Here is a 12,215-nt window from a genome sequence, read left to right on the forward strand (position 1 = left end):
TACTAGTTGTAGTAGATAACGCTACAATCCTTTGTATTTGCGAAACCCAACTAACTGCAGTTGTACCCACCATGAACACATACCCGGTAGTACTCTTCTGTGGTCCACCTCGCCAGCAAAGTCTGAATCTACATAGCCATGTAGCTTCACTTCACCCCTTTTAAAACATAGGCATCTGTCTGTGGTACCCCGTAGATATCTCAATATCCACTTTACTGCTTCCCAGTGTAGCTTGCCCGGAACCTTCATGAACCTGCTTACTGTTCCCATTGCATATGCAATGTCTGGTCTTGTGCACACCATGGCATACATCAAACTTCCAATGGCTAAGGCATATGGAATTTTAGCCATGAAGTTTTTCTCATCTTCTGTCTTTGGACACTGATCTTGCGATAAGCGGAAGTGATTAGCTAAGAGAGTACTCACCGCCTTAGCATTATTCATGTTGAACCTCTTCAGAACCCGTTCAACGTATTCAGCCTGAGACAACTGCAAAATACCTTTATGTTTGTCTCTACTAATCCTCATCCCAAGAATCTGATTCGCTGCACCAAGATCCTTCATCTCGAATTCATTAGACAACTGCTTCTTCAATTTGCTAATTTCTTCAAAATCAGAACCTGCCACTAACATGTCATCAACATAAAGTAGAAGGATAGTGAAACTTGACTTGAACCTCTTGAAGTAGCAGCAATGGTCAGCATTGCACTTGTTGTAGCCATGTCGCTTCATAAAACCATCAAATTTCTTGTACCACTGCCTCGGGGCTTGCTTCAAACCATATAAGCTTTTCTTCAACTTGCACACTAGTTTCTCTTTCCCTTTGATTGAGAAACCCTTTGGTTGTTGCATGTAAATCTCCTCCTCAAGGTCACCATGGAGGAAAGCAGTTTTGACATCTAACTGCTCGAGGTGTAACCCCTCTGCTGCAATAATGCTAAGAACTGAGCGAATGGTACTCAGTTTCACAACCGGGAAAAAAATATCTGTGTAGTTAATGCCTTGTCTTTGCTGAAAGCCTTTAACAACCAATCTCGCCTTGTATCTTTTGGAACCATCGTGTTCCTCTTTTACCCTGTACACCCATTTGTTATGAAGAGTTTTCTTCCCCATGGGCAACTTGGCTAGTTTCCATGTTTTGTTGGAGATAAAGGACTTCATCTCATCTTCCATTACAAGCTCCCACTTGCTAGCATCTTCAACCTGGCATGCTTCATCATAGCATTCAGGCTCACCATCATCTGTGAGCAACAAATAATCCAAATATTTCCTATTTCAGTACATGAGGTCGCGTACACCTTTTAGGTGCAGGCATAGGAGTTGGAATCTGCGGTGAACTATGTTCTGTGAGTTCTGGCCAAGAACCCTCATCTGTCTGCTCCGCGTCAACGCTCTCTGGATCATCATCCAACTCAATAAACTCAGGTTTACTCTGTACAGGACTAGTTAACTGTGCTGGATCTCTATCCTTATACATCACCTTTTCGTTAAAAATCACATCTCTACTTCTGATGATTTTCTTGTTCTGATTATCCTAGAGTCGATAACTAAACTTATCTCCACCATACCCAACAAAGATTCGTTTTAGTGACTTGGGCTTGAGCTTTCCCTTAGCATGGTCACTAATATGCGCATATGTAGTACAACCAAAAAATTTCAACCATAAAAGATTTACCTCTTTGCCATTCTATACCTCCTTTGGTATTCGATGCTCCAAAGGCATTGATGGTCCACGATTTATTAGGTAGGATGCTGTATTGACCGCTTCTGCCCAAAACTGTTTGGGTAAACCCGAATGTATGTGCATGTTTCTGGCTCTTTCTGTCAATGTTTGGTTCATCCGTTCTGCCACCCCATTCTACTGTGGGGTTCCTTGCACAGTCCTCTCTAATCTGATCCCATTATCAAAACAAAACTTCTTGAACCCAGTGTCTTCATACTCACCACCATTGTCTGATCTCAACCTCTTAATCTTCAAACCTGTCTCATTCTCCACCATGGCCTTTCACTTCTTGAACACATCAAATACCTCAGATTTGTGCTTCAAAAAATAAACCCATACCTTCCTCGTGTGATCATTAATGAAGGTCACGAAGTAGGATTCTTTCACTCATGTGACCTAGTCTCTGGTGCCAAAGGTTATGATTTTCTCTGTTTTTTGCAACTGCTATAGACCCACAAGCACTAGTAATTGTGTAGAGAGTGCCAAATTTCTTAACACGTGCAATGGTCATAGCGCCTCTAGAAACTTTCCACGAGTCTCTATTGAAGGTTGTAACAAAACCTTCATCTGACAATTGTCCCACCGAAATCAGATTCTTCCTCAAGTTAGGGATGTGTCTCACTTCCTTCAACTTCCAAGCTGACCCATTCAACTTGATTTGCACTTCACCCTTGCTAACGACGCTGCAAAGTTGATCATCACCAAGATACACCTTACCAAGGTTACTTGGTTCATAGATATTAAATAGCTTTTTGTTTGAGGTGCCATGAAATGATGCGCCGAAATCTAAAACCCATGACTCCGTTTTGCTCTCCAAGAAGCATATCAATGCATCATTTGATTCTTCTAAGATAACGTTTGCTTCAATTTTTCTTTCGGTTCCCTTCTTTAGAAGTCTACAATCAACTTGGTAATGTCCCTTTTTTTCCATAATTCCAACACTCAATGTCACTAAGATCTGTGGAATTCCTGAAATTTTGAGACTGTGTTCTTCCATTCCTTGACTTGAATCTACCTCTGTTTCTATTACTGTTGCCCTTCTTCCTCTACTTTCAACATTCAACTCCGAACCACTGGTGGAAACCCCTGCTGTTTGCCTTCTGATTTCTTCAATCAGAATCATGCTCACAACTTCATCAAACTTCAACTTGGTCTTCCCTACAGAGCTACTGATCGCTGTAACTGTGCCATTCCAACTCTCGGGTAACTGCCCTAGAATTAGTAGTGCTCAGACCTCATCTTTGAAGTCGATATCAATAGACTCTAATTGCCTAACTATCTCGTTGAACGCATTTAGATATTCGTTGAACTTACCACCTTCGACCATCTTCATGTTGAACAACTTCTTGATCAAGTGCACCTTGTTCACTGCAGAAGGTTGTTCATACATACTAGAAAGGGCTGCCATGAGAGACATCGTCGTCTTCTCGTTCTTGATGTTGAAGGCGACTGATTTTGACAATGTCAATCTGACGGTGCCAAAAGCCTTTCTATCAAGTAATTCCCATTCTGCATCATTTGTATCCTCTGGTTTCTCTCCCAAAGGTTGATACAGATTTTTCTGAAACAAAATATCTTCAATTTTCATCTTCCAGAAACTGAAGTTTGTGCCATCGAACTTCTCGATCATGAATGTGGATGTCTTATCTTCTGATGCCATTACTCCCACTCGAACAGACAGATCTGATCGAAAGACTTTCGAAATTTTGTTAAACACCTTCTATGCAGTTGTTAGAGTTGTACTACACAATCAACCGAATTTGATTCTAGTTGTTGTGGTGGAAACGCAAAATAACAACGCACGTTGTTCGAGGAATAATCAAGCAATCACAAAGAAAAAAAAATCACACACAAGAACACAAGATATACATGGTTCACCCAAATCTTAAGGTTACGTCCATAGAGCACATCGAACAAATTCACTATGAAAAAGATGAAGAATTACAAGGAGAATTCGCTTTTAATCTCTCTCAATTGTTCTCTCTTGTATTGGCACAACTTTATCTCTAACTTTCACCCTTATTTATAGAGTCCCAAACTTGTCATACAAGAACTTGCCTTTTGTAGAATCTAAAACCAATAAAGAAATTAAATCAAATTAGGAAACTGAATTTTCCTTAAACCAATAAGGAAGTCAAATCATATTAGGAAACTGAATTTTCACTAACAGATTAGGAAATTGAATTTTCCTTAAAATTCAGTACTCTTGAAGTTTCCATATAATTAAATCTTCTGAAAAATCTTCCACCTAATTAGACTCCACAAAACCACAACACTTATCATGGGAGGAATTTCATGATAGCATTATCCTATTTTTTAAACTTACTTTTGTTCCTATGGAACTCTAAACCCTAAATCGAGTCCAAGCTGAATGCGCAAATGAATGAGTGAAGTTTGCACAGTCTCAAACTTTGCTACTTGGCTCAATGTAGTTATGTTTGTAATGCTAGTCATTTCTTTGACATCCCACTTTAAGTTCTCATATAATCAATATAATAAGAACTTTATTTTCCTCGAAAGATGCTTTTCAAGGTGAAAAATTAAGTGGAATAAGCAAACTAAGAGCTCGTTTGGGATTGCTTCTCTACTGCTTAAAAGCACATTTAGTTTGAAAAATTGTGTTTAAATGTGTTTGGTAATTATTATAAGTGCTTTGAATGATTACCAAATTTAGTTTAGTAGAGCGTTTGAATTAAACTAGAATTTGGAACTTTTAAAACTGCGTTCGGGTTGAATATTTTAGGTAACTCTTTTTCATTAGACATTTTTGTCATTTTAATTTTCTATAAAGACAATTACACCCCTTCCTTAACAAAGTTGCTATGATCAAATATGGTAACATCATATTAAAGGATATTATTGTAAAATTAGCAATAGAAGTGTTTTAAAAAAAAAATTGTTACTAAATAAATTAAAAAATAATTTAATTGTGAAAAGTACCTATTATATTGTGGCACCAAACACCTAACATGCTTATTACTGACTGCAATTTTTTGACAGCTCTATTGATAAAAGTGTTTTTTTTTTTTTAAAAAAAAAAAAAAAAATTCCAACAGCATCCCCAATGGGCTATAAGAGAAAAGTGGCCTATGAGATATTTCGTTTTTATAATTTTTTAACTGAAAAGCAAAGACGGACACTCCTTTCTCAAACTCGTTCCACAAATAAAACTATTTTTTCAAACCCATCCCGTCTTGCCTCATAGTCAAGGTGGGTTTGGGTGTCCCAGTATACAATTTTTTTTTTTTTAGGAAAACAACTCAAGCATGAACAAATTTAAACTAAATTTGTAAGAAACTATGCTATATTTGAGAGTATCGAATATGTGCTTTAGATTTGAAATTAGAGGAATTTTAAATCCAAGACACTGATTCGGTACTTCCAAATGCAACATAAATATAGTAAGATATTTAACAATCATAATAACAAAAAAGTTAAATTGTTAAATTTAAAATTAAAGTAATAAATGAAGGAAAAATAAAAACTATAACTAATAAAAGAATATTTATTTATAGATTTATTGTTAATAAGGGTGAATTCGGAGTTTGGTGGGTCTTAAAATCTCTTCAAAAACTTGTCCCTAATTCTATTTAGGGGTGGCACTTTGTGTTCGCGGGTCGTAATCGTATTGTGTCGACCTAAGAGTATTATACTGAACAGTTCAACCCGAACACGATTCGTTTAATAATCGTGTCAGGAATTCTGAACATTAACCCGCCTTGTTTATTACTACGTAAATGGATTACACGTGTAACCCATTTAGTGACCTATTTAATAAAACAAAATTTTATATTATTGAAATGATTAATAATGCTCAATTAAACAATAAATACTAGAAAAATATAAGTTTCAATCCAACCAAATTACTAAATAATCTCTAATTTACAAATGAATAAATTAGAAGATGCAAGTTTAGACAGTTATTTTGGAACTTAAATAGAAATTTGTTTATGACACGTATAGTTTAACAAGTATAAACGGGTTGCAAGGGTTGAACCCCTCAACCCAAACACGACACGATTAACTGATCGTGTCTACCTGTTTACGATCCAAATCCGCTTAAGATCAACCCAAGCTTACTTAACTCGTGTTATGTTGACGAGTTGTGTCAAACTTTGTTACCTCTAATTCTATTAGATACCCAAACCTGTCCCGATAAAGGTAGAACGGAATAGATGAAATTAACATCCTGTCATACAGAAACGACTTGAATTTATTTAAAAGTCAATATAGTTTAGAAGGCTTCACCCTAAGCTTAAGTGGCAACACTGTTTTTCGGTCGTGTAGGTTTCTTTTGCATTTGGGTCCTTTTGCCCAAGGTCTCTGGGACTTACTCAAAAGGACCCAAATGCATATATATATGTAACATATAAGTAATCTTCATATACAACTTCATATACAATGGAATTAAGAAATGAATTTTTTATTCCTCTAATTGTAGTAGTAATTGTTGAGATAGAATGATAGATTATCAGAAGCTGGTCGTTTTTCAAGTTATAGCATAATGGGTTTAATTAGGTTGCACAAATGGGTTTCTATATGTGAACAGAATGGTGATTTTACCAACAATTGTCACATGTTGCAATTTGTCTGCAGATGTTGTGTATTTTAGTTCAATGTTAGAGACTCAAATTTGATCTTAATTGGTGTTGATTGAATAGTAGTAATATCAATTGGGATTGTGAGGGTATATGCTTATGCTTTTAGGGTTGGGTAAACGTTAGTGAGGCTATGCTTGGATAAGATCTAGAACTTCTATCCTTCACAAAGCACACAGTTCAAAGTCCTAAGTCGCACAATCTTCACAAAACACACAGTTCAAAGTCCTAAGTGGCATAATCTTTTTAAACGGGTGCCGCTCTCACGCTCCGAGTGCGCTCCCACTCTCATATTCGATTCTCACTTTATATAGACTTAAATTTTGCAGCTTTCACACTCCCACTCTATATGACTTAGACGCACAATCTTGTGCAAATCAAGCCACATGTTGATGTAGATATATAAATATATATACATATATGTTGTGCATATATTGTTTGGATCGAAATATGGATCAAAATAATAACCCATTTTCTATACCCCTTCACAAATTGGTTGCTATATGCATAAAAAATGATTGGCCGTTATTTTTGTCAATTCAGAGGGCATTACACTCATTTCATAATCTGAAGAAAACACAACCATCTAGTAAATGTACCTTTATACTATCAATCCCTTCCCTACACAAAATATTCTTCTTTAACCATGCTATCTCTTGCACATGAAATTATCAAGGCTTACATGGATTTATATCATAGACGGGACTTGCGAGTCCAAGAAATACAGATGAATTTATTTTAATAATAGTGAAAAACCCAGGATAAATTTATTTGTAATAATCATCAAGTGATGTAACTCTATATTCTTTTAAATTTTTTAATTTTTTCCCTATAAAATCAAATGAAACAATATGGTACAAAGAGAGTGAAAAACACTCGGCCCAAAAAGAAAAAAACAACATAACAAACAGTCCAAACAATGCTGAACAAACTTTTAACAAACAAGTCAAAACAAACTTCCAAGATCCTCAAGTGAAAAGCCCCTGAAAAAATTATCAACAGATAACATCATCATGGTATCCATATGACCTTTGGTATGTTGTTCTAAGTGGGAAACTGGTAAATGCACTCAATTTTAAAGCTAGGAAGTAAATAAATATTAACAACGAGATTTGATTATTCTAGCAACTGATCTTTTTGTACACTTTCCTTGTCGTTTCAGTACTTGTACAACACAAAACGTCCTGCTGGGGGGTTATACAGTTCAATCATACTGCCAATGGACCACACTCACAGTGTCCCGAACAAGTTTACAATGCAAGGAGCCTGAGAAATATATACCTGAAATTTCTCATCTTTGTTAGATACTGTTCACATTCTCCCCAATGAGATCGTGTTTGGAAATACCTTGTTCAGGACAGGTTCCAACGCTCTTTTGATGTTGTTGCCAACAATGTTTTTGTAAAGATAGTTTTGCTTACTCCTTGTTGGATACGGAATAGGGCCCTTGACTCCTTTGTGTCACTATGATCATCGACATGACATCTGCCCATGCAACTTAACCGTTCTAGCAATAACCATGCTTGAAAGCATTGATCATCCATCCTTGCGCTTCATCTTCAAGAATGTATGTAGGCACAACTAACAAACCTAAACAAAAGAGGCAAATCCCAAGAGAAAATTATCTACAAGGAGATATGTTCCACAATTCCAAACTATGCATTAACGACGAAAAAGAGCGCCCCCCCCTTTTTTTTTAGGTAAACCTTCGAAAAGGATTTAAAAACTGAAAATACATAATACTATCATGATGTAATAATTTGAAGCAAGATAACAAACGAACTTTTACATATTTACATCATTCTCCTCCTTGACTTCGTCCAACAATTGTGATTCAGCCAATAGCCGAGCATATTCACGTTGGAACTCTCCTAAATAACTTCTAAGCCGATTCACCTGCACAGAAAATATTACAACTTTCATTAAATGCTCAAGAAATAATTCTTCCATTCCCCCTAGAATCCAACATTTTTTTAACTCAACCAGAATTGTTCAAGGCTCAAGAATTTATATAAGGTAGAATTTGTAGGGCACTTTATCAATTTCTCTGAGATCAGTGATTGCATTTGGCCAGCAATGAAACAATTTGTTTGTTAAGCATAAGTGAAGTGTATTCTGGTATATCTATCGGACAAGTCCTGGGGAAGTTTGCAATAGGTAGAATCCTATATTTTAAAAATGTTATCAACAACTTGTCCTGTGAACAACCATTATTGTGATCAAATACATATTTGATGAAAGCTTATAAAATAAATAATAATGAACTGAAAAAATAAAAGTACGGTATCCTAAAGCCCAAGTACAGGCTTATACAATGTACAAATGATGATTATTTGTGTTGCTTTAAGTACCTTGAGATCAAGTTCTTTCTCCCTATTCTTATATTCCAAGCATCTGGGAAACAAAACAAATCATATTGTGAACTTTCTTAATAAAAATAAAAAAATAGTATGAACTCAATATATATATATATATACATATATTGCCAAATATGGTCTTAGTTCCTCAAAGTCTAGGGCAGAAGTGCCTTCTAATCAGAATTCAGTTATAACTGGACTAGAGAGCATGGCAACTACTAAAGCTGTTACAATTGTTCTTTTACTGGGAAGATAGCTAAACATTGTCATTCGCTGGAATGTGAAATTTACCAAAACATAACCAAGATTATGTGGTCAAGCAAGCATGAAAATATTCACAAAAAGTTAGATTTATATATACTCACTGTGCTCGGAGCTTTTTGTTCTCCTGTATCAGGCTTGTCGCCTCTTGATCGCTCAACTGATTTGTTGTCACAGCAAACTACAGACAAAGCATGAAAGGTGTTAGCATTAGACTTCTTCTATAGAATATGACTTCATTATTATTACAAGGTTGGGGGAAAAGAAAAGAATTTGATCCTCAGAATGCTATCAGAGGGAACATCAAGAGATTCACTGAGATGGTTCTGTCTACAGAAAATTGGATGAGACATATAATGTAGAACACAGATCTTGAAGCAAAATGTTCTAGTTAATTCTAGGACAACTGCTTTCTTCAAATCTTTATTAATAAGAGTTTACATTGATGGACCTTCATAGAAAGAGGACAGTAATGGGCATCTTACTAATTAATATGTTCTTCTCACCACAGGCAAAGCAAAAGGGCGAAGCAGGATTTGCATAGCCACACCAAAACAGATTGAGAAAATCCTAGCTAGTTGAATTGAGATTTTCTTTTCACTTGTTCATAAAAAAATTAAAACCATTATTTGTGCACCAGTTATGTGTCAAGCAGAAGAAATTATCACAATCTCGATGTGTAAAGATATATCTATGCAGGAATTAACAAGATGCAAAAACTATATCATATTAGATTGATATATGCTTGAAAACTCTAGTTGACTCTTATCAACATCCATGATCTACTAAAATGACATATACAAACTATATATTTTGCAAGTAAAACAAACAAAATATTATAGTTGCAACAGCATACTTCATTTCTTTTTCATTTCCTCCCCCCCCCCCCAACCCAAAACAAAATTAACGACATACTTCAAATGGTGAAAATTTCTAAATGTGACCAGTTCCAATAATAAAAAGAACTCCTATTAGGAAGGTAATGATTGTGACGTCCCACATCGCCCGCCGGGGGGGTGGGGGGTTTGATGACACTTACATGTGCGGATGCCTCCCAACTGTGTAGATGCGTTTTGAGGAAAACCGTGAAAACTGAGAGGAAAGTGTCAAAAGTGGACATTATCTACACAGGTTGGGGCGGGTCGTGATAGATGGTATCATAACCAATCTCAGCCGGAAATGGGGGGAGTGTGCACAAGCCCATGAGGGTTCGTCTAGGAAGGAGGCTGGGGCCGGAGAGGGGGCGATTGTGACATCCCACATCGTCTGGGGGGAGAAGTTTGACGACACTTATATGTGGGGATACCTCCCAACTGTGTAGACGGGTTTTGAGGAAAACCATGAGCAATGAGAAGAGAGTGTTCAAAGCGGACAATATCTACACGGGTTGGCGAGGGTCATGACAATGATACCCATAGAACTAAAATACGATGTACAATATGGAAATTCAGTAGCAGAATTTGTCTGATGCAGAATCCATGCCAGGCAGAATTAAAGTTTACAACACTCTATGGTACAGAATGTTAGGTAGTCAATGAACATGATGTTCAAAATATGAGTGTAACTGAAATTGCAATGCTACGATGAACTAAGACGAGAGAAATTTGTTTGAGATGGTCTATGTATCACATAGGCCAACAGATGTGCTGATAGACATAAATGAGATGAACTACCATGTTGCAAACAACTTCTACTTAATGCTTATAAACCAATATGCCCTCTTTGTCAAACTAAAGATGACAATGTTTTCTCTGCATTAGATACTTAGTCTATGCAAAAGTAGGTGAAAACATTATCATCTGTGTCCATAATTCCAATGAAAAGATTAGCAATATTAGCAATACTGCTATGCTGCTATTTTAGCATCTTCAGGTAAGGAGAACGAGATCTATATCCTATAATATATATTCCATAAATTAATATTATATACTTGATATGTTAATTAGAAAAATGCATCATTGAATTGAATATACAAATACAAAATTCTCTCAGAAGAAATTCTCTCGCATATAATCCAAATCTATTTTGAAAAGGAAAAAAAAAAAATCAGAATGAAAAGTGTCCATTATCTAATTGATAGGACAGAGGTCTTCTAAACTTTTGGCATGGGTAGAAATCCTACTATGACGTGCCAATGACACAATCTTCAACTCAAGGTCCAGCACTAATAGAAGTTGCTTACTCTCTTAGAAGCGACGGAAAAGGGCAGAGCTCTTTTCATAGTAATAGTCTCATGAGATCCATGCCATCTGTTGGAATCAAAGGAAGGTCAAAGGACCATTTGATTCACTAAGGAGCAAATATCTAACTTTTGTGTCTTACTAAAAAAAAATTATCCAAGGGTTTAGTGTCCTTTTGGGTGTGCACAGTGATTTGATCAGGATTGTAATAAACATTGGTAGCTTGTTTCTGGCTCTCTGCCTTATTGCTTACAGAGTTGTACCAAACTCTCTGTTGGATGAAACATCCTCAAATCCCTCCTTGCTGATTTATAAGATGCATTAAAAAACTGAATGTTCTCATGTGCCGAATAAATGGTCCATTAGTAATGCCAATTCCCATAAAGTAATCCTAATAAATGTCCATTACATGTCCTTCAGAAATTATAAGACATTACACATCAAGCTGATTATCACTCTTTTGTACAATTTTCATGAATGGATTGTAAGCCAGCAATCTACAGTCAATTCTGAGGAAATATTATACGCACTCGTGATACGAACCTGCAATTCCTGACTGAACCCAGCATTAATTGCAGTGTCTACCATCCCAGTCTTCCGTTTGACCTTTTCAGGTTCTACTAAACAACCATGTTCTTTCCTCTTCAATTGTGCTCCTATGCATGTACGAGGCATCATAAATTAGATAGATAAGAAAAGTTAGTAACAGCCAAAAACGTTGAAATTCATTAAACCATTTACCTTGGGAGTTTCCTTGAGAGTTGATTATTGATTGTCTGGGACTTCCAACTAAGAAATTGGAGGAAGCAGCTGATGGATGCTGAAGGACCTCACCTGCCGATGCTGGTCTTATACTACCAATAGCAGAGGAACTTCTACTCAACACAACAGGTTGTGTAAAAGTATGCGGTCTGCAATCAGATGACGCCTGAGACGGCATTGATACCTGAGGTTTTTTCTTAGGCTGATACCCAATGAGTCCACAATGATAATCCCTGCCAAAGTAGACTTATCAGATATTATGTATGCTTACAGGAATTCCATAAACTACTACTAACAAGTATAAGTGTTTGTACACTACATAGGTAAAAAAATC

General features: G+C 36.3%; 1 pseudogene; it reads right to left on the reverse strand.

Annotated features, from left to right (window-relative positions):
- Window positions 1-7,109: 7,109 nt before the first annotated feature.
- The window catches only part of LOC132282464 (protein MICRORCHIDIA 6-like), a 46,477-nt pseudogene continuing 41,371 nt past the window's right edge, over window positions 7,110-12,215 (reverse strand).

This window comes from Cornus florida, unplaced genomic scaffold, assembly GCF_030987335.1.
Source record: "Cornus florida cultivar Cherokee Brave unplaced genomic scaffold, ASM3098733v1 CherokeeBrave_3.0.0_Hap2_Chr11, whole genome shotgun sequence".
Lineage (NCBI taxonomy): Eukaryota > Viridiplantae > Streptophyta > Magnoliopsida > Cornales > Cornaceae > Cornus > Cornus florida.